Source organism: Chiloscyllium punctatum, chromosome 19 (genome assembly GCF_047496795.1).
Source record: "Chiloscyllium punctatum isolate Juve2018m chromosome 19, sChiPun1.3, whole genome shotgun sequence".
Lineage (NCBI taxonomy): Eukaryota > Metazoa > Chordata > Chondrichthyes > Orectolobiformes > Hemiscylliidae > Chiloscyllium > Chiloscyllium punctatum.
Window position 1 is genome coordinate 8,497,972 of NC_092757.1, and position 21,197 is coordinate 8,519,168.

The following is a 21,197-nucleotide window of genomic DNA, read 5'->3' on the forward strand; positions in this document are numbered from 1 at the left end:
CTGAGGTATAGAGGGACCACTTTCTGAGGTATTGAGGGAGCAATTTCTGAGGTATTGAGGGTGCACTATCTGAGTTATTGAGGTAGCCATTTCTGAGGTATTGAGGGAGCTCCTTCTGAGGTATTGAGCAAGTAGTTTTTGAGGTATTGAGGGACCACTATCTGTGGTACTGAGGATGCACTTTCAGAGGTATTAAGGGAGCACTTCCTTAGGTTTGATGGAGCACGTCCTGTGGTTTGAGAGAGCACTTTCTGAGGTATTGAGGGAATACATTCTGAGGTATTGATGGAGCACAATCTGTAGTACTGAGGAAGCACTATCTGAGATACTGAGTAAGCACTATCTGAGTTATTTAGGGATCACGTTCTGGGGTATTAAGGAAGCACTATCTGAGGAACTGAGGATGCACTTGCTGATGTATTGAGCGAGCACTATCTGAGGTACTGTGGAAGCACTATCTGAGGTATTCTGGGAGCACTTTCTGAGGCATTGAGGAAACACTATCTGATGTACTGACGAAACACTACGTGAAGTACTGAGGGAGCACTGTCTGAGGTATTGAGGAAGCACTTTCTGATGTAGTGAGGGAACACTTTCTAAGGTATAGAGAGAGCTATATCTGAGGTATTGAGGGTGCAATTTCTGAGGTACAGAGAGCACTTTCTGAGTTACTGAGTGAGCACTTTCTGAGGTATTGAGGGAGCACTATCTGAGGTATTGTAGGAGCACTTTCTGAGGTACTGAGAGAGCACATTCCGAGGTATTGAGGGAGCACTATCTGAGGTATTGAGGGTTCACTATCTGAGGTATTGCGGGATCACGTTGTGAGGTATTGAGGAAGCACTCTCTGAGGTACTGAGAAAGTACTATTTGAGGTACTGAGGGAGCACTTTCTGAGGTATTGAGGAAGCACTGTCTGAGTTACCAATGAAACACTATCTGAGGTGTTGAGGGATCGTCGTCTGAGGTACTGAGGATGCACTATCTGAGGTACTGCGGGAGCACTTTTAGGTATAGAGCAAGCAACCTCCGAGGTACTGAGGGAGCAATCTCTGACAATATAGAGAGTGAACTTTCTAAGGTATTGAGTGAGCAATATCTGAGGTATTGAGGGAGCACTATCTGAGATATTGTGGGAGCATTATCTAACGTATTGAGGGGGACCTTTCTGAGGTATTGAGGGACCACCTCCTGAGGTACGTGGTAAGCACTATCTGAGTTATTGAGATTGCACTATCTGAGATATTGAGGGAGCTGTTTCGGAGATATTGAGGGATTACTATCTGATGTATTGATGACGTACTTTCTGAGGTACTGAGGGAGCACTTTCTGAGGTATTGAGGGAGCATTATCTGAGGTATTGAGGGAGCACTTTCTGTGGTACTGTGGGAGCACCTTCTAAGGTACTTAGCGAGCAATACCTGAGGTATTTAGGGTGCACTATCTGAGGTATTGAGGGAGCAATTTCTAATGTATTCAGAGTGTAATATCTGATGTACTGTGGAAGCACTATCTGAGGTATTCAGGGCACACTTTCTGAGTTATTGAGGAAACACTATCTAAGGTACTGACCAGGCACTATCTGAGGTACTGAGGGAGCACTTTCTGAGGTGTTGAGGGAGCTCTTTCTGAGGTACAGAGAGAGCACTTTCTGAGTTACTGAGTGAGCACCTTCTGAGGTATTGACGTAGCACATCCGAGGTATTGAGGAAGCACAATCTGGGTTTTTGTGGGAGCACTTTCTGAGGTACTGAGAGAGCACTTTCTGAGGTATTGAGGAAGCACTTTCTGATGTATTGAGGGAGCAGTTTCTGAGGTACTGAGAGAACACTTTCTGAGGTATTGAGGAAGCACTTTCTGATGTATTGAGGGAGCAGTTTCTGAGGTACTGAGACACTACATTCTGAGGTATTGAGGGAGCACTTTTTGAAGTATTGATGGAGCACTATCTGAGGTACTGAGGGTTCACTATCTGAGGTATTGCGGGATCACATTCTGAGGTAGTGAGGAAGCACTATGTGAGGTACTGAGGGAGCACTTTCTGAGGTATTGAGGGATCACGTTCTGAGATATTGAGGAAGCACTATCTGAGGTACTGAGGGAGCAATTTCTGACATGTAGAGAGTGAACTTTCTAAGGTATTGAGTGAGCAATATCTGAGGTATTGAGGGAGCACTTTCTGAGATATTGTGGGAGCATTATCTAAAGTATTGAGGGGGAACTTTCTGAGGTATGGAGGGACCACCTTCTGAGGTACTTAGTAGGCACTATCTGAGTGATTGACATTGCACTATCTGAGGTATTGAGGGAGCTGTTTCGGTGGTATTGAAGGAGTACTATCTGATGTATTGATGAAGTACTTTCTGAGTTACTGAGGAAGCAGTTCCTGAGGTACTGAGGGAGCAGTTTCTGAGGTATTGAGGGAGCATTATCTGAGGTATTGAGGGAGCACTTTCTGCTGTACTGTGAGAGCACCTTCTGAGGTACTTAGCAAGCACTATCTGAGGTATTGAGGGTGCACTATCTGAGGTATTGAGGGAACACTTTCTGAGATGCTGAAGATACACTATCTGAGGTATTGAGGGAGCACTTTCTGAGGGACTGAGGTTGCCCTATCTGAGGTACTGAAGCAGCACTATCTGAGGTATTGACGGAGCACTTTCTGCGGTCCTGAGGAATTACTACCTGCAGTACTGAGTGAGCATTATCTGAGGTACTGAGGGTGCACATTCTGAGGTACTGAGGAAGCACTTTCTGTGGTATTGAGGGAGCACTTTCTGAGGTATTTAGGGAGCCATTTCTGAGGTACTGAGGGTGCACTATCTGAGTTATTGAGGGAGCACTTTCTGAGGGATTGAGAGAGCAATTTCTGAGGTATTAAGGAGCACTTTCTGAGGTATAGAGGGAGCAATTTCTGAGGTACTGAGGGTGCACTTTCTGAGGTATTGAGAGAGCACTATCTGAGTTACTGTGGCAACCATTTCTGAGGCATTGAGGGAGCAATTTCTGAGGTATTGAGGGAGCACTATCTGAGTTATTGTGGCAGCCATTTCTGAGGCATTGAGGGAGCTCCTTCTGAGGTATTGAAGAAGTAGTTTCTGAGGTATTGAGGGAGCACTATCTGCGGTATTGAGGGTGCACTATCTGTGGTACTGAGGAAGCACTATCTGAGGTACTGCGGGAGCACTTCCTGAGGTATTGAGGAAGCAGTGTCTGAGTTACGAATGAAGCACTATCTGAGGTATTGAGGGATCGTGTTCTGAGGTACTGCGGAGGCACTATCTGAGATACTGAGGGAGCACTTTCTGAGGTATTGAGGAAGCACTTTGTGAGGTATTGAGGGTGCACTATATGAAGTATTGGGGGAGCACTTTCTGAGGTATTCAGAGAGTACTATCTGGGATTGAAAGTTCACTATCTGAGGTACTGAGGTAGCAGTTTCTGAGGTATTGAGGGAGCACTTCCTGACGTATTGAGGATGCATTAACCTGAGATACTGTGGAAGTACTATCTGACGTATTCAGGGAGCACTTTCTGAGGTATTGTTGAATCACTATCTGATGTACTGACAAACCACTATCTGAGGTACTGAGGGACCACTAACTGAGGTATTGAGGAAGCACTATCTGAGGTATGGAGGGAGATATATCTGCTGTATTGAGGAAGCACTATCTGAGTTTTGGTGGGAACAATTTCTGAGGCACCGACAGAGCACTTTCTGAGGTATTAAGGGATCACTTTCTCATGTATTGAGAGATCAGTTTCTGAGGTACTGAGAGAGCACTTTCTGAGGTATAGAGAGAGCACTTTCTGAGGTATTGAGGAAGCACTATCTGAGTTATTAAGTAGCACTTTCTGAGGTATAGAGGTAGCACTTTCTGAGGTATTGAGGAAGCACTATCTGAGGAACTGAGGAAGCACTCTCTGAGGCATGGAGGCAGATCTATCTGAGTTATAGAGGGTGCACTATCTGACGTACTGAGGAAGCACTATCTGTGGTATTGAGGGAGCAATTTCTGACATATAGAGTGTGCATTTACTAAGGTATTGAGTGAGCACTATTTGAGGTATTGAGGGAGCACTTTCTGTGGTATTGTGGGAGCATTATCTAAAGTATTGAAGGAGCTCCGTCTGAGGTATTGAGCAAGTAGTTTTTGAGGTATTGAGGGACCACTATCTGAGGCATTGAGGGAGCACTTTCTGAGGTATGGAGTGAGCACTATCTGTGGTACTGAGGAAGTACTATCTGAGGTACTGAGGGAGCACTTTCTGAGGTATTGAGGAAGCACTGCCTGAGGTATTGAGGGATCACGGCTGAGGTATTGAGGAAGCACTATCTGAGGTATTGAGGGATCACGGCTGAGGTATTGAGGAACCACTATCTGAGGTACTGAGGGAGTACTTTCTGAGGTATGGAGGGAGCGCTATCTGAGGTACTGAGGGAGCACTATCTGAGGTATTGAGGAAACACTATCTGAAGTACTGAGAGAAAACTTTCTGAGGGATTGTGCAACACTTTCTGAGGTACTGACAGAGCTCTTTTTGAGGTATTGAGGGATCGCTTCTGATGTATTGACGGAGCCGTTTCTGAGGTACTGAGGGAGCAATTTCTGAGGTATTGTGGAAACACTTTCTGAGGTATTGAGGGAGCACTATCTGAGGTATTGAGGCAGCACTTTCTGAGGCATTGAGGGAGCACGTTCTGAGGCATTGAGGGAGCACTTCCTGCGGTATTGAGGATGCACTATCTGAGGAATTGAGGGAGCACTTAGTGTGGTATTGAGGTAGCAAATTTTGAGGTATTGCGGGAGCACTTTCTGTAGTATTGAGGCAGAATTATCTGAGGTATTGAGGGAGCACTGTCTGAGGTAGTAGGGCAGAGCTTCCTAAGGTATTGGAGAAACACTATGTGAGGTATTGACGGAGCAGTTTCTGAAGTACAGAGGTATTGAGGAAACACTATCTGAGGTATTGATTTTCTGATTTCTGAGGGAGCACTTTCTGAGAAATTGTGTTTGCACATCTGAGGTATTGAGGAAGCACTATCTGAGTTATTGTGGCAGTACTTTCTGAGGTACTGACAGAGCACTTTCTGAGGTATTGAGGAATCATTTCTGATGTATTGAGGGAGCAGTTTCTGAGGTACTGAGAGAGCACCTTCGGAGATATTTAGAAAGCACTCTCTGAGGTGTTGAGGAAGCACTATCTGAGGAATTTGGGGAGCACTTTCTGAGGTATTGAGGCAGCACATTCTGAGGAACTGAGGAAGCACTATCTGAGGTATGGTGGGAGATCTATCTGCGGTATTGAGGAAGCACTATCTGAGTTATTGTGGGAACAATTTCTGAGTTACTGACAGAGCACTTTCTGAGGTATTAAGGGATCACTTTCTGATGCATTGGGAGAGCAGTTTCTGAGGTATCGAGGAAGCCCTACCTCAGGTATTGAGGGATCATATCTGAGGCATTGAGGAAGCACTATCTGAGGTACTGAGGAAACACTATCTGAGGTAGTGAGAGAAAATGTTCTGAGGTATTGAGGGAACACTTTCTGAGATACTGACAGAGTACTTTCTGAGGTATTGAGGGATTACATTCTGATGTATTGAGGGAGCAGTTTCTAGGGTTCTGAGGGAGCACTTTCTGAGGTACTGAGGGAACACTTTCTGAGGTATTGAGGGAGCACTATCTGAGGTATTGAGGGAGCACTAACTGAGGTATTGAGGGAAATGTTTCTAAGGTATTGAGGGAACACAATCTGAGGAATTGAGGGAACACTTAGTGTGGTATTGTGGGACAACTTTGCGTGGCATTGAGGTCGCACTTTCTGAGGTATTGAGGAAGCACCAGCTGAGCTACTGAGGAAGCGCTATCTGAGGTATTGAGGGATCAAGTTCTGAGGTATTGAGGAAGCACAATCTGAGTTATTGAGGGTGCACTATCTGAGGTATTGAGGAAGCAGTTTCTGAGGTATTGAGGAAGCACTGTCTGAGGTACTGAGGAAGCACTATCTGAGATATTGAGGGATCGCGGCTGAGGTATTGAGGAAGCACTATCTGAAGTACTGAGAGAAAACGTTCTGAGGTATTGTGGGAACACTTTCTGAGGTACTGACAGAGCACTTTTTAAGGTATTGAGGGATCACTTTCTGATGTATTGAGGGAGCACAATCTGAGTTATTGAGGGTTCACTATCTGAGGTATTGAGGGAGCAATTTCTGAGGTATTGTGGGAACACTTTCTGAGGTATTGAGGGAGCACTACCTGAGGTATTGAGGCAGCGCTTTCTGAGGCATTGAGGGAGCACTTCCTGAGGTATTGATGATGCACTATCTGAGGTATTGAGGGAGTACTTTCTGAGGTATTGAGGAAGCCCTATCTCAGGTATTGAGGGATCATGTCTGAGGTATTGACGAAACACTATCTGAGGTAGTGAGAGAAAACTTTCTGAGGTATTGAGGGAACACTTTCTGATGTATTGAGGGAGCAGTTTCTGAGTTTCTAATGGAGCACTTACTGAGGTACTGAGGGAGCACTAACTGAGGTATTGAGGGAGCATTATCCGATGTATTGAGGGAGCATTTTCTGAGGTATTAAGGGAGCATTATCTGAGGTATTGAGGGAGCACTTTCTGAGGTATTGAGGAAGCTCTATCTGAGGTAGAGAGGGAGCACTTTCAGAGGTATTGAGGAAGCGCCATCTGTGAACTGAGAGAGCACTATCTGAGGTACTGAGGCGGCACTATCTGAGGTATTGACGGCGCACTTTCTGCGCTACTGAGGAAGCACTGTCTGAGGTACTGAGGGAGCACTTTCTGAGGTCCTGAAGAAGCACTATCTGTGGTATTGAGGGAGCACTTTCTGAGTTATTGAGGGAGCACTTTCTGAGGTATTGAGGGAGCAATTTCTGAGGTATGAGGGTGCACTGAGGTAATGAGGGAGCACTTCCCAAGGTATTGAAGGAACTCCTTCTGAGGTACTGAGGGAGTACTTTCTGAGGTTTTGAGGTAGTACATTCTGATGTATTGAGGGAGCACAATCTGTGGTACTGTGGAAGCACTATCTGAGATACTAAGGAAGCACTATCTGAGGTACTGAGGAAGCACTATCTGAGGTACTGAGGGAGCACTTTCTGAGGTATTGAGGGAGCACTTTCTGAGGTATTGAGGGAGCTCTTTCTGTGGTACTGAGAGAGCGCTTTCTGAGGTATTGAGGGAGCACTTTCTGCGGTATTGAGGGAGCACGATCTGAAGACCTGAGGGAGCAATTTCTGAGGTACTGAGGAAGCACTATCTGATGTATGGAGGAAGTTCATTCTGAGGTATTGAGGGAGCACTATCTGAGGTACTGAGAGTGCACTATCTGAGCTGTTGAGGAAGCACGATCTGAGTACTCAGGGAGCACCATCTGAGGTATTGCGGGAGCACTTTCTGAGGTACTGAGGCAGCACATTCTGAAGTATTTAGGGAGCACTTTCTGAGGTATTGAGGGAGCACTTCCTGAGGTATTCAGGGACGGACTATCTGAGGTATCGGGGGAGCATTTTCTGAGGTATAGAGGGTGCACTATCTGACGTACTGAGGACGCACTATCTGAGGTATTGAGGGAGAAATTTCTGACATATGGAGTGTGCATTTTCTAAGGTATTGAGGGAGCACTTTCTGTGGTATTGTGCGAGCATTATCTAGAGTATTGAGGGAGCACTTTCTGAGGTATTGAGGGAGCACCTTCTGAGGTATTGGGTGTGCACCATCTGAGGGAGAGAGGAACCACTATCTGAGGTATTGTGGGAGCACTTTCTGAGGTATTCAGGGAGCACTTTCTGAGGTACTGAGGGAGCACTTTCTGAGGTATTGAGGAAGCTTTACCTGAGGTACTGAGGAAGCACTATCGGATGTACTGAGTAAGCACTATCTGAGGAATTTGGGGAGCACTTTCTGAGGTACTGAGGAAGCACTTTCTGTGGTATTGAGGGAGCATTATCTGAGGTATTGAGGGAGCACCTTCTGAGGTATTTAGGAACCCCTTTCTGATGTGTTGAGGAAGCACTATCTGAGGAATTTGGGGAGCACTTTCTGAGGTATTGAGGCAGCACATTCTGAGGTATTGAGTGAGCACTTCCTGAGATATTGAGGTAGTACCATCTGAGGAGCACTATCTGAGTACTGAGGAAGCACTTTCTGTGGTATTGAGGGAGGATTATCTGAGGTATTGAGTTCACTTTCATTGGTACTGTGGGAGCACTTTCTGAGGTATTTAGGAAGCCCTTTCTGATGTGTTGAGGAAGCACTATCTGAGGAATTGTGGGATCAATTTCTGAGGTAATGAGCGAGCACTTTCTGAGGTATTGAGGCAGCACATCCTGAGGTATTGAGGGAGCACTTTCTGAGGTATTGAGGCAATACTTTCTGAGGCACTGAGGCAGCACATTCTGAGGTACTGAGGAAGCACTTTCTGTGGTATTGGGGGAGCATTATCCGAGGTATTGCAGGAGCACTTTCATCAGTACTGTGGGAGCACCTTCTGAGGTATTTAGGCTGCCCTTTCTGATGTGTTGAGGAACCACTATCTGAGAAATTTGGGGAGCACTTTCTGAGATAATGAGGGAGCACTATCTGAGGTATTGCGGGACCAGTTTCTGTGGTAATGAGGCAGCGCGTTCTGAAGTATTTAGGGAGCACTTTCTGAGGAACTGAGGAAGCAGTATCTGAGGTGTTGAGGGAGCACTTTCTGAGGTATTGAGGAAACACTATCTGAGCACTGAGGGAGCACTATCTGAGGTATTGCGGGAGCACATTCTGAGGTACTGAGGCAACGCATTCTGAAGTATTGAGGGAGCACTTTCTGACGTATTGAGGGAGCATTTAATGAAGTATTGAGGGATGGACTATCGAAGGATTGAGGGAGCAATTTCTGACTTATAGAGTGTGCATTTTCTAAGGTAATAAGTGAGCACTATCTGAGGTATTGAGGGAGCACTTTCTGTGGTATTGTGCGAGCATTATCGAAAGTATTGAGGGAGCACTTTCTGAGGTATTGAGGGAGCGCCTTCTGAGGTATTGGGTGTGCACTATCTGAGGGACAGAGGAGGCATTATCTGAGGTATTGAGGGAGCACTTTCTGAGGTATTCGGTGTGCACTATCTGACAGACAGAGGAAGCACAATCTGAGATACTGAGGGAGCACTTTCTGAGGTAGTGGGCAAGCACCATCGGAGGTACTGAAGGAAGCAGTATCTGAGGTATTGAGGGGGCACTTTCTCACGTATTCAGGGAGTACTATCTGAGGTATTGATGGAGCACTATCTGAGGTACTGAGGATGCACACTCTGTGGTATTGAGGGAGCATTATCTGAGGTATTGAGGAAGCACTTTCATCGGTACTGTGGGAGCACTTTCATCGGTACAGTGGGAGCACTTTCTGAGGTGTTGAGGAAGCACTATATGAGGAATTTGGGGAGCACATTCTTAGGTAATGAGGAAGCACTTTCTGAGGTATTGAGGCAGTACATTGTGAGATATTGAGTGAGAACTTACTGAGGTATTGAGGGAGTACTATCTGATGTATCTCTGAAAGTTGCCACCCAGGTAAATAGTGCAGTGAAGAAGTCATATGGCGTACTGGCTTTTTTTGGTAGAGGAATTGAGTTCCGGAGTCCTGAGGTCATGCTGCAGTTGTATAAGACTCTGGTGCGGCCGCATCTGGAATATTGTGTGCAGTTTTGGTCGCCATACTATAGGAAGGATGTGGAGGCACTGGAACGGGTGCAGAGGAAGTTTACCAGGATTTGCCTGGTATGGTAGAAGATCCTATGAGGAAAGGCTGAGGCACTTGGGGTTGTTTTCATTGGAGAAAAGAAGGTTTAGGGGTGACTTGATAGAGGTGTACAAGATGATTAGGGGGTTAGATAGGGTTGACAGTGAGAACCTTTTTCCACGTATGGAGTCAGCTATTACAAGGGGGCATAGCTTTAAATTAAGTGGGGGTAGATATAGGACTGATGTTGGGGGTAGGTTCTTCACTCAGCGAGTCGTAAGTTCATGGAATGCCCTGCCAGTAGCAGTAGTGGACTCTCCCTCTTTATGGGTATTTAAGCGGGCATTGGATAGGTATATGGACGATAGTGGGTTAGTGTAGGTTAGGTGGGTTTTGATCGGCGCAACATCGAGGGCCGAAGGGCCTGTACTGCGCTGTATTCTTCTATGTTCTATGTTCTATGTTCTATGTATTGAGGGAGCACTTTCTGTGATCTTGATGGAGCATTATCTGAGGTATTGAAGGAGCACTTTCTGTGGTACTGTGGGAGCACTTCTGAGGTACTTAGGAAGCACTATCTGAGGTATTGAAGGTGCACTATCTGAGGTATTGAGGGTGCACTGTCTGAGATATTGGGGAAACACTATGTGAGGTATTGAGGGAGAAGTTTCTGAGGTACTGGGAGAGAACCTTCTGAGATACTGAGGGAATGCTTTCTGAGGTATTGAGGGAGCACTTCCTGAGGTATTGAGGGAGCACTATCTGAGGTATTGTGGGAGCACTTTCTGAAGTTTTGTGGAAGCACTATCTGATGTACTGAGGAAGCACTATCTGATGTACTGAGGAAGCACTATCTGAGTTATTGTGGGAACAATTTCTGAGGTACTGACAGAACACTTTCTGAGGTATTAGGGGATCACTTTCTGATGTATTGAGAGAGCAGTTTCTGAGGTAATGAGAGAGCACATTCTGAGGTATAGAGGCAGCACTTTCTGAGGTATTGAGGGAGCATTATCTGATGTACTGAGCAAGCACTAACTGAGGTACTGAGGGAGTACTTTCTGAGGTATTGAGCAAGCACTACCTGAGGTATTGAGGAAGCACTTTCTGAGGTAATGAGGACGGACTATCTGAGGTACTGAGGGAGCACCTTCTGAGGTATTGGGTGTGCACCATCTGAGAAACTGAGGAAGCACTCTGTGAGGTATTGAGGGAGCACTTTCTGAAGTATTGAGGAAGCACTATCTGAGGTACTGAGAAAGCGCTATCTGAGGTACTGAGGGAGCACTATCTGAGGTATTGAGCGTGCACTATCTGAGGTATTGAGTGTGCACTATCTGTGGTATTGAAAGAGGACATTCTGAGGTAGTGAGGGAGAACTTTCTGAGATACTGAGGGTGCAATATCTGAGGTATTGAGGGAGCATTTTCTGAGGTACAGAAGGCGCACAACCTGAGATATTGAGTGAGCACTTTCAGAGGTATTGAGGGAGCACTTTCTGAGGTATTGAGGAACACTGTGTAAGGTACTGAGGAAGCACTTCCTGAGATATTGTGGAAGCACTATGTGAGGTATTGAGGGAGCACTGTCTGAGGTAGTGAGGCAGCACTTCCTGAGGTATTGTGGAAGCACTATGTGATGTATTGAGGGAGCAGTTTCTGAGGTAATGAAAGAGAACTTTCTGAGTTACTGAGGGAGCACTTTCTGAGGTATAGAGGGAGCTCCTTATCAGGTATTGAGGGAGCACTTTCTGAGGAACTGAGGAAGCAATACCTGAGGTATTGAGGAAGCACTAACTGAGGTATTGAGGGAGCATTATCTAAGGTAATGAGGGACCGCTATCTGTGGCATTGAGTGACCACTTTCTGAGGTATTGAGGGAGTACTATCTGAGGAATTGTGGGACCACTATGTGTGGTATTGAGTGAGCTCGTTGCGTGGCGTTGAGGGAGCACTTTCTGAGGTAATGGTGGAGTACTATCTGAGGTATTGAGCAAGCACTGTCTGAGGTACTGAGGAAGCACTTCCTGAGGTATTGGGGAAGCACTATGTGATGTATTGAGGGAGCAGTTTCTGAGGTACTGAGAGAGAACTTTCTGAGTTATTGAGGGAACACTTTCTGAGGTATTGAGGGAGCTCCTTATCAGGTATTGAGAGAGTACTTGCTGAGGTATTGATTGTGCACTATCTGTGGTACTGAGGAAGCACTACCTGAGGTACTGATTGAGCGCTATCTGAAGTATTGAGGAAGCACTATCTGAGGTATTGAGGGAACACTATCTCAGGCACAGAGGGAGCACTTTCTGACGTATTGAGGGTGCACTGAGGTATTCAGGGCGCACTTTCTGAGGTATTGAGGGTACACTATCTGAGGTATTGAGGTAGCAGTTTCTGAGGTATTGAGGTAGCAAATCTGAGGTACTGTGGAAGCAGTATCTGGGGTATTGAGGGAGCACTTCCTGAGGTATTGAGGGATTACGTCTGAGGTATTGAGGGAACACTATCTGAGGTACCGAGGAAACACTATCTGATGTACGTAGGGAGCACTATGTGAGGTATGGGGGGAGATCTATCTGTGGTATTGAAGAAGCACTATCTCAGGTCCTTAGGAAGCACTACCTGATGTATTGAGGGAGCACTTTCTGAGTTACTGAGGGACACTTTCTGAGGTATTGTGGTAGTATATCAGAGGTATTGAGGAAGCACTATTTGTGTTATTGTGGGAGCACTTTTTGAGGTACTGAGACAAATATCTGAGGTATTGAGGGGGCACATTCTCAGTTATTGAGGAAGCACATCTGATGTACTGAGGAAGCACTTTCTGAGTTACTGAGGCAGCACATTCTGAAGTATTGAAGGAACACTTTTTGAGGTATTGAGGGAAGGACTATCTGAGATATTGAGGAAGCACTATCTGAGGTATAGAGGGTGCACTTTCTGAGGTATAGAGGGCACACTATCTGAGGTATTGAGGGAGCACTTTCTGAGGTCTCTTGTCGTCCCCGGTGTCTCTCGCACCTGGTCTCTCCTCAAACCCGGTCTCTCTCCCTCCCAGTCTCTCTCACCCCCGGTCTCTCAGGTACCCCCAGTCTCTCTCGCCCCCTCCCCGGTCTCTCTCGCCCCCCGGTCCCTCGTCATCCCCCAGTCTCTCTCGCCCCCAGTCTCTCACGTCACTCCCTCTCTCTCGCCCCCAGTCTCTCTCTCACCCCCTGGTCTTTCTCGCTCCCGGTCTCTCTCACCCCTGGTCACTCTCGCCCCCGATCTCTCTTGTCACCCCCGGTCTCTCTCGACCCCGGTCTCTTTCTCGTCACCCCCAGTTTCTCTCGCCCACAGTCTCTCTCATTGCCCCCGGTCTCTCTCGCACCCAATCTCTCTCGTCACACCCCTCTCTCTCGTCCCCGGTCTCTATCACCCCCGGTCTCTCTCTCTCGCCATGGTCTCTCTCTCGTCCCTTGGCCTGTCTCTCGTCCCCAGTCTCTATCACCCCCGGTCTCTCTCTCTCGCCATGGTCTCTCTCTCGTCCCTTGGCCTGTCTCTCGACCCCAGTCTCTATCACCCCGGTCTCTCTCTCTTTCACCACGGTCTCTCTCTTGTCCCCGATCTGTCTCGACTCCCCAGTCTCTCTTGTCAACCCCTCTCTCTCACCCCTGGTCTCTCTCGCCCCCAGTCTCTCTCGTCATCCCCTCTCTCTCGACCCCGGTCTCTCTCTCGCCCACTTTCCCTCTTGCCCGTGGGCTCTCTCGACCCCAATCTCTCTCGTCATCCCCAGTCTCTCTCACACACAGTCTCTCTCATTGCCCCCAGTCTCTCTCATTGCCCCCGGTCTCTCTCATCCCTGGTCTCTCTCGTCCCTCGTCTGTCTCATCACCTCCAGTTTCTCTCGCCGCTGGTCTCTTTCGCACCTGGTCTATCTCCCCCCAGTCTCTCATCACCCCCGTCTCCCTCGCACCCATTCTCTCTCTCGCCCCCAGTCTCTCTCTCGCTCCCATTCTCTTTCTTGCCCCCAGTCTCTCTTGCCCCCAGTCTCTCTCTCGCCCCTGGTTTCTTTCTCGCCCCCGGTCTGTTTCGTCACTCCTGGTCTCTCATCAACCCCGGTCTCCCTCGCTCCCGGTCTCCCTCGGCCTCAGTCTCTATCGTCCCTCGGTCTCTCCCTTCACCATTGGTCTCACTCACCCCCGGTCTCTCTTGTCACCCTCGGTGTCTCTCTCCCCTGGTCACTCGTCAAACCCGGTCTCTCTCGCTCCCAGTTTCTCTTGCCTCCGGTCTCTCTCGTCACCCTCTGTCTCTCTCGTCTCCGGTCTCTCTCATCCCCGAACTCTCAGGTGCCCCCAGTCTCTCTCGCCCCCTGGTCTCTCTCACCCCCGGTCCCTCCTCACCCCCCAGTCTCTCTCTCGCCCTCGGTATCTCTCTTCGCCCCCCCCGGTCTTTCTCGTCCCCGGTCTCTGTCACTCCCGTTCTCTCTCGCTCCCGGTCTCACTCTCAAACCCCAGTCTCTCTCGCCCCACCAGGTCTCTCTCGATCTCAGACACTCTCGTCCCTGGCCTCTCTCATTGTCCCCTGTCTCTCTTGCCCCCGGTCTCTCTCGTCACCCCGGTCTTGCGTCCCCTCCGGTCTCTTTTGCCCACCCCGTCTCTCTCTTGCCCCTCCGTCTCTCTCATCGACCCCGGTCTCTCATCGACCCCGGTCTCTCATCACCCCAGTTCTCGTTGCCCCTGGTCTCTCTCGCTTCCTGTCTCTCTCTCATCGTCTCCGGTCTCGCTCCCGCCCCCAGGCTCTCTCGCCCCCAGGTCTCTTGCCCCCCCACCCCGGTCTCTCTCGCCCCGCTCTCTCTCTTTGCCCCCGATCTCTCTTGCCCCTGTTCTCTCATCGCCCCCAGTCTCTCTCTCGCTCCTGGTATCTCTTGCCCCCGGCTTCTCCCATTGCCCCTGGTCTGTCTCCTAGCTCCCAGTCTCTCTCTCTCGCCCCCAGTCTCTCTTATCTCTCCCGGTCTCTCTTGCCCCCATTCTCTATAGCCCCTGGCCTCTCTCACCACGCCCGCGGTCTGTCACGTCACTCCCGGTCTCTCGCCACGCCCGGTCTCTCATCAACCCTGGTCTCCCTCACCCTCGGTCTCTATTGCCCTCGGTATCTCTCTTCACCATTGGTCTCTCTGGCCCCCGGTCTCTCTTGTCGCCCCCAGTGTCTCTCGCCTCTGGTCTCTCTCACCCCACCAGGTCTTTCTCGACCCCAGACTCTCTTGTTCCCAGTCTTGCAGCCCCCCGGTCTCTCTCGCCCACCCCGTCTCTCTCTTACTCCCGGTCTCTCTATCGCCCCCAGTCTGTCTCATTGCACCCGGTCGCTCTTGCCCGCAGTCTCACTTGTAACCCCTGGTCTCTCGTCGCCCCCGGGCTCTCTCGCCCCTCCGTCTCTCTCATCAACCCTGGTCTCTCATTGCCCCTGGCCTCTCGTCATCCCGTCTCTCTCTCGCCCCTGGTCTCTCACTTGCCCCCGGTTTCTCTCTCGCCCCCGGTTTCTCTCTCTCGCACATAGTCTCTCTATCGCCCCCGGTCACTCTTGCCCGCAATCTCTCTTGTCACCCCCTGGTCTCTCGTCGCCCCCGGGCACTCGCACCCCTCCATCTCTCTCATCGTCCCCGGTCTCTCATCGCCCCTGGTTTCTCGTCGTCCCCGGTCTCTCTCTCGCCCCTGGTCTCTCTCATCACCCCCGGTCTCTCTCTCGCACCCGGTATCTCTTGCCCCCGGCCTCTCCCATTGCCCCCGGTCTCTCTCCTAGCTCCCGGTCTCTCTTGGCCTCTATCTCTCTCGCCCCTCGCTCTCTCTGGTCCTCCGGTCTCCCTTGCATCTGGTCTCTCTCGCCTCCCCCGGTTGCTCGTTACCCACTCTCTCTCTCGCCCCGATATCTCTTGACACCCCAGTCTCTCTCACACCCAGACTCTCTCCCACCGCCGGCCTCTGCTGTCGCCCCCGGTCTCTCTTATCTCTCCCGGTCTCTCTTGCCCCCAATCTCTCTCATCTCTCCCGGTCTCTCTTGCCCCGGGTCTCTCTCGTCGCCGGTCACTCTCTCCCCCCCTCACCAGTCTCCCTCGTCACCCCCGGTCTGTCTCGCCCCCGGTCTCTCTCATTGCCCCGTCTCTCTCGCCCCCAGTCTCTCTCGTCGCCCCTGGTCTGTCTCATCCCCGGCCTGTCTCGCCCCCGGTCACCCTCGTCACCCCCGGTCTCTCTCACCTCTGATCTCTCTCGACCCCCTGTCTCTCTCGCCGCCCCAGGTCTCTCTCTCGCCCCAGTCTCTCTCACAAACCCGTCTCTCTTGTCCCCCCACCACCGTTCTCTCTCGCCGCCGGTCTCTCTCGTCGATCCCGGTCTCTCTCGACCACCCTGTCTCTTGTCACCACCAGTCTCTCTCGTTCTCGGTCTCTCATCACCCCGGTCTCTCACCCACGGTCTCTCTTGCCCCCCGATCTCTCATTTGCGCCCGCCGGTCACTCTCTCTCTCTCGCCCCCGGTCTCTGTCATCACTTTCAGTCTCTCTCGCCCCTGATCTCTCTCGCCCCTAGTGTCTTTCACCCCCCCCACAGTCTCTCTTGCCCCCGGTCTGTCTCGTCGATTCCTGTCTCTCTCGCACCCGGCTTCTCTCGCTTCTCGACCTCTCTCACCCCCGGTCACTCTCACCCCCTGTCTTTCTCACCCCCGGCCTCTCTCGCCCCCAGTCTCTCTCTCGCCCCAGTTACTCTCACCCGCGGTATTTCTCACCCCGGTCTCTTTTGCCCACAGTCTCTCTCGCCCTGGTCTCTCATCACCCCCGGTCTCTCTCACCCCCGGCCTCTCTCGCCCCTGGTCTCTCTCGCCCCGGTCTCTCGTCACCCCCGGTCTCTCTCACCCCTGGTCTCTCTCGCCCCCAGTCTCTCTCTCGCCCCTGGTCTCTCTCGCATGCCCCCAGTCTCTCTCGCCCCCTATCTCTCTTTAGCCCCGGTCTCTCTCACCCACCCCGGTCTCTCTTGTTACCCCCTCTCTCTCGCCCCAGGACTCTCTTGCCCCCGGTTTCTCTCCTCCTCGGTCTCTCTTGCCAACAGTCTCTCTTGTCGCCCCCGGTCTCTCTCGCCCACAGTCTCTCTCATGCCCCCGGTCTCTCTCGCCACCGGTCGCTTGTCGCCCCCCCCGTCTCTCGTCAACCCCGCTGTCTCGCCCCCGGTCTGTCTCGTCGCTCCCTGTCTCTCTAGCCACTGGTCTCTCTTGTCATCCCCGGTCTCTCGTCACCCCCGGGTCTCTCTCCAACCCAATCTCTCTCACCCCCGGTGTCTTTCACACCCCCCCGCCGGTCTCTCTCACCCTGGTCTCTCTCTTGCCCCCTGTCTGTCTCGTCACTTCCTGTCTCTCTCGTACCCGGCTTCTCTCGCTTCTCGGCCTCTCTCTCGCCCCCGGTCACTCGCACCCCCGGTCTTTCTCACCCCCGGCCTCTCTTGCCCCCGGTCTCTATCTTGCCCCCGGTTACTCTCACCCCCGGCCTTTCTCGCCCCTGGTCACTCTCACCCCTGGTGACTCTCACCCCCGGTCTTTCTCACCCCCGGTCTCTCTCGCCCACAGTCTCTGTCGCCCCCGGTCACTCTCACCCCCAGCCTTTCTCAGCCCCGGTCTCTCATCTCCCCCCCCCGTCTCTCTCGCCCACAGTCTCTCTTGCCCCCAGTGTGTGCCGTCGCCCCCTGTCTCTTTCACTCCCGGCCTCTCTTGCTTCTCGGTCTCTCTTTGTCCCCTGTCTCTCTCTCTCTCTTACCCCCGTTCTCTCTAGCCCCCCAGTCTCTCTTGCAAACCCGTCTCTCGCTCCCCAGTCTCTCTCTCGCCCCTGGTCACTCTCACCCCCCGGTCTTCCTCACTCCCGGTTTCTCGTCACCCCCGGTGTCTCACCCCCAGTCTCTCTCTAACCCCTGGTCTCTCTCGCTGTCCCCGGTCTCTCTCGCCCAAATCTCTCTTTGCCCCCAGTCTCTCTCTCTTGCCCCCGGTCTCTCTCACCCCGGTCTCTCTCGTCACCCCCTTTATCTCGCCCCAAGATTCTCTCTCGCTCCGTGGCCTCTCTCGCCCCCGGTCTCTCTCACCCTCAGTCTCTCAGCACCCGTCTCTCTCGTTGTCCCCGGTCTCTCGTCACCCCTGGGTCTCTATCCACCCCAATCTCTCTCGCCCCCACCCACCCCGGTCTCTTTTGTTCCTGGTCTCTCTTGTTGCCCCCAGTCTCTCGTCACCCCCAGTGTCTTGCCCGTGGTTTCTCGCCCAGTCTCTCTTGTCCCCGGTCTGTCTTGTCGCTCACTGTCTCTCTCACACCCAGCCTGTCTCGCACCCCGGCCTCTCTCGTTCACAGTCTCTCTCTCGCCCCCCGTCACTCTCACCCCCAGTCTCTCTCAACCTCACTTTCTCTCGTCGCCCCCGGTCTCTCTCACCCCAGGTTTCTTTTGCGCCCCGAACTCTCTTGCCCCACCTGTCTCTCTCACTCCCCACCCCAGTCTCTCTCGACCGCCCCCGGTCTCTCTCGCCCCCCGGTCTCTCTTCATCCCCTGTCTCTCTCTCTCGCCTCCGGTCTCTCACACCCCCACTCTCTCAGGCGCCCCCAGTCTCTCTCGTCCACAGTTTCTCTCACACATCCGGTCTCCCTTATCACTCCCGGCCTATCTCGTCGCCCTCGGTCTCTCTCGCCCCCATTCTTTCTTACCCCCCCGGTCTCTCATTGCCCCCAGTCTCTCTCACCCCAAGTCTCTCATGTCAGCCCCAGTCTCTCACCCCTGATCTCTCTCACCCCCGGTCTCTCTCTCGCCCCCGGTCTCTCTCAACCACGGTCTCTCTCTCACCCCCGGTATCTCTCTCACACCCAGTCTCTCTCTCGCCCCCGGTCTCTCTCTCACCCCCGGTATCTCTCTCGCCCCCGGTCTCTCTCACCCCCAGTATCTCTCTCGCGCCCGGTCTCTCTCACCCACGTTCTCTCTCTCACCCCCGGTATCTCTCTCACTCCCGGTCTCTCTCGCGCCCCCCGGTCTCTCTCTCTCACCCCCGGTCTCTATCTCGCCCCCGGTCTCTCTCTCTCACCCCCGGTCTCTATCTCGCCCGTGGTACCTCTCTCACACCCAGTCTCTCTCTCACCCCTGGTCTCTCTCACCCCTGGTCTCTCTCGCCCCCAGTCTCTCTCGTCATCCCCTCTCTCTCGACCCCGGTCTCTCTCTCGCCCACTTTCCCTCTTGCCCGTGGGCTCTCTCGACCCCAATCTCTCTCGTCATCCCCAGTCTCTCTCACACACAGTCTCTCTCATTGCCCCCAGTCTCTCTCATTGCCCCCGGTCTCTCTCATCCCTGGTCTCTCTCGTCCCTCGTCTGTCTCATCACCTCCAGTTTCTCTCGCCGCTGGTCTCTTTCGCACCTGGTCTATCTCCCCCCAGTCTCTCATCACCCCCGTCTCCCTCGCACCCATTCTCTCTCTCGCCCCCAGTCTCTCTCTCGCTCCCATTCTCTTTCTTGCCCCCAGTCTCTCTTGCCCCCAGTCTCTCTCTCGCCCCTGGTTTCTTTCTCGCCCCCGGTCTGTTTCGTCACTCCTGGTCTCTCATCAACCCCGGTCTCCCTCGCTCCCGGTCTCCCTCGGCCTCAGTCTCTATCGTCCCTCGGTCTCTCCCTTCACCATTGGTCTCACTCACCCCCGGTCTCTCTTGTCACCCTCGGTGTCTCTCTCCCCTGGTCACTCGTCAAACCCGGTCTCTCTCGCTCCCAGTTTCTCTTGCCTCCGGTCTCTCTCGTCACCCTCTGTCTCTCTCGTCTCCGGTCTCTCTCATCCCCGAACTCTCAGGTGCCCCCAGTCTCTCTCGCCCCCTGGTCTCTCTCACCCCCGGTCCCTCCTCACCCCCCAGTCTCTCTCTCGCCCTCGGTATCTCTCTTCGCCCCCCCCGGTCTTTCTCGTCCCCGGTCTCTGTCACTCCCGTTCTCTCTCGCTCCCGGTCTCACTCTCAAACCCCAGTCTCTCTCGCCCCACCAGGTCTCTCTCGATCTCAGACACTCTCGTCCCTGGCCTCTCTCATTGTCCCCTGTCTCTCTTGCCCCCGGTCTCTCTCGTCACCCCGGTCTTGCGTCCCCTCCGGTCTCTTTTGCCCACCCCGTCTCTCTCTTGCCCCTCCGTCTCTCTCATCGACCCCGGTCTCTCATCGACCCCGGTCTCTCATCACCCCAGTTCTCGTTGCCCCTGGTCTCTCTCGCTTCCTGTCTCTCTCTCATCGTCTCCGGTCTCGCTCCCGCCCCCAGGCTCTCTCGCCCCCAGGTCTCTTGCCCCCCCACCCCGGTCTCTCTCGCCCCGCTCTCTCTCTTTGCCCCCGATCTCTCTTGCCCCTGTTCTCTCATCGCCCCCAGTCTCTCTCTCGCTCCTGGTATCTCTTGCCCCCGGCTTCTCCCATTGCCCCTGGTCTGTCTCCTAGCTCCCAGTCTCTCTCTCTCGCCCCCAGTCTCTCTTATCTCTCCCGGTCTCTCTTGCCCCCATTCTCTATAGCCCCTGGCCTCTCTCACCACGCCCGCGGTCTGTCACGTCACTCCCGGTCTCTCGCCACGCCCGGTCTCTCATCAACCCTGGTCTCCCTCACCCTCGGTCTCTATTGCCCTCGGTATCTCTCTTCACCATTGGTCTCTCTGGCCCCCGGTCTCTCTTGTCGCCCCCAGTGTCTCTCGCCTCTGGTCTCTCTCACCCCACCAGGTCTTTCTCGACCCCAGACTCTCTTGTTCCCAGTCTTGCAGCCCCCCGGTCTCTCTCGCCCACCCCGTCTCTCTCTTACTCCCGGTCTCTCTATCGCCCCCAGTCTGTCTCATTGCACCCGGTCGCTCTTGCCCGCAGTCTCACTTGTAACCCCTGGTCTCTCGTCGCCCCCGGGCTCTCTCGCCCCTCCGTCTCTCTCATCAACCCTGGTCTCTCATTGCCCCTGGCCTCTCGTCATCCCGTCTCTCTCTCGCCCCTGGTCTCTCACTTGCCCCCGGTTTCTCTCTCGCCCCCGGTTTCTCTCTCTCGCACATAGTCTCTCTATCGCCCCCGGTCACTCTTGCCCGCAATCTCTCTTGTCACCCCCTGGTCTCTCGTCGCCCCCGGGCACTCGCACCCCTCCATCTCTCTCATCGTCCCCGGTCTCTCATCGCCCCTGGTTTCTCGTCGTCCCCGGTCTCTCTCTCGCCCCTGGTCTCTCTCATCACCCCCGGTCTCTCTCTCGCACCCGGTATCTCTTGCCCCCGGCCTCTCCCATTGCCCCCGGTCTCTCTCCTAGCTCCCGGTCTCTCTTGGCCTCTATCTCTCTCGCCCCTCGCTCTCTCTGGTCCTCCGGTCTCCCTTGCATCTGGTCTCTCTCGCCTCCCCCGGTTGCTCGTTACCCACTCTCTCTCTCGCCCCGATATCTCTTGACACCCCAGTCTCTCTCACACCCAGACTCTCTCCCACCGCCGGCCTCTGC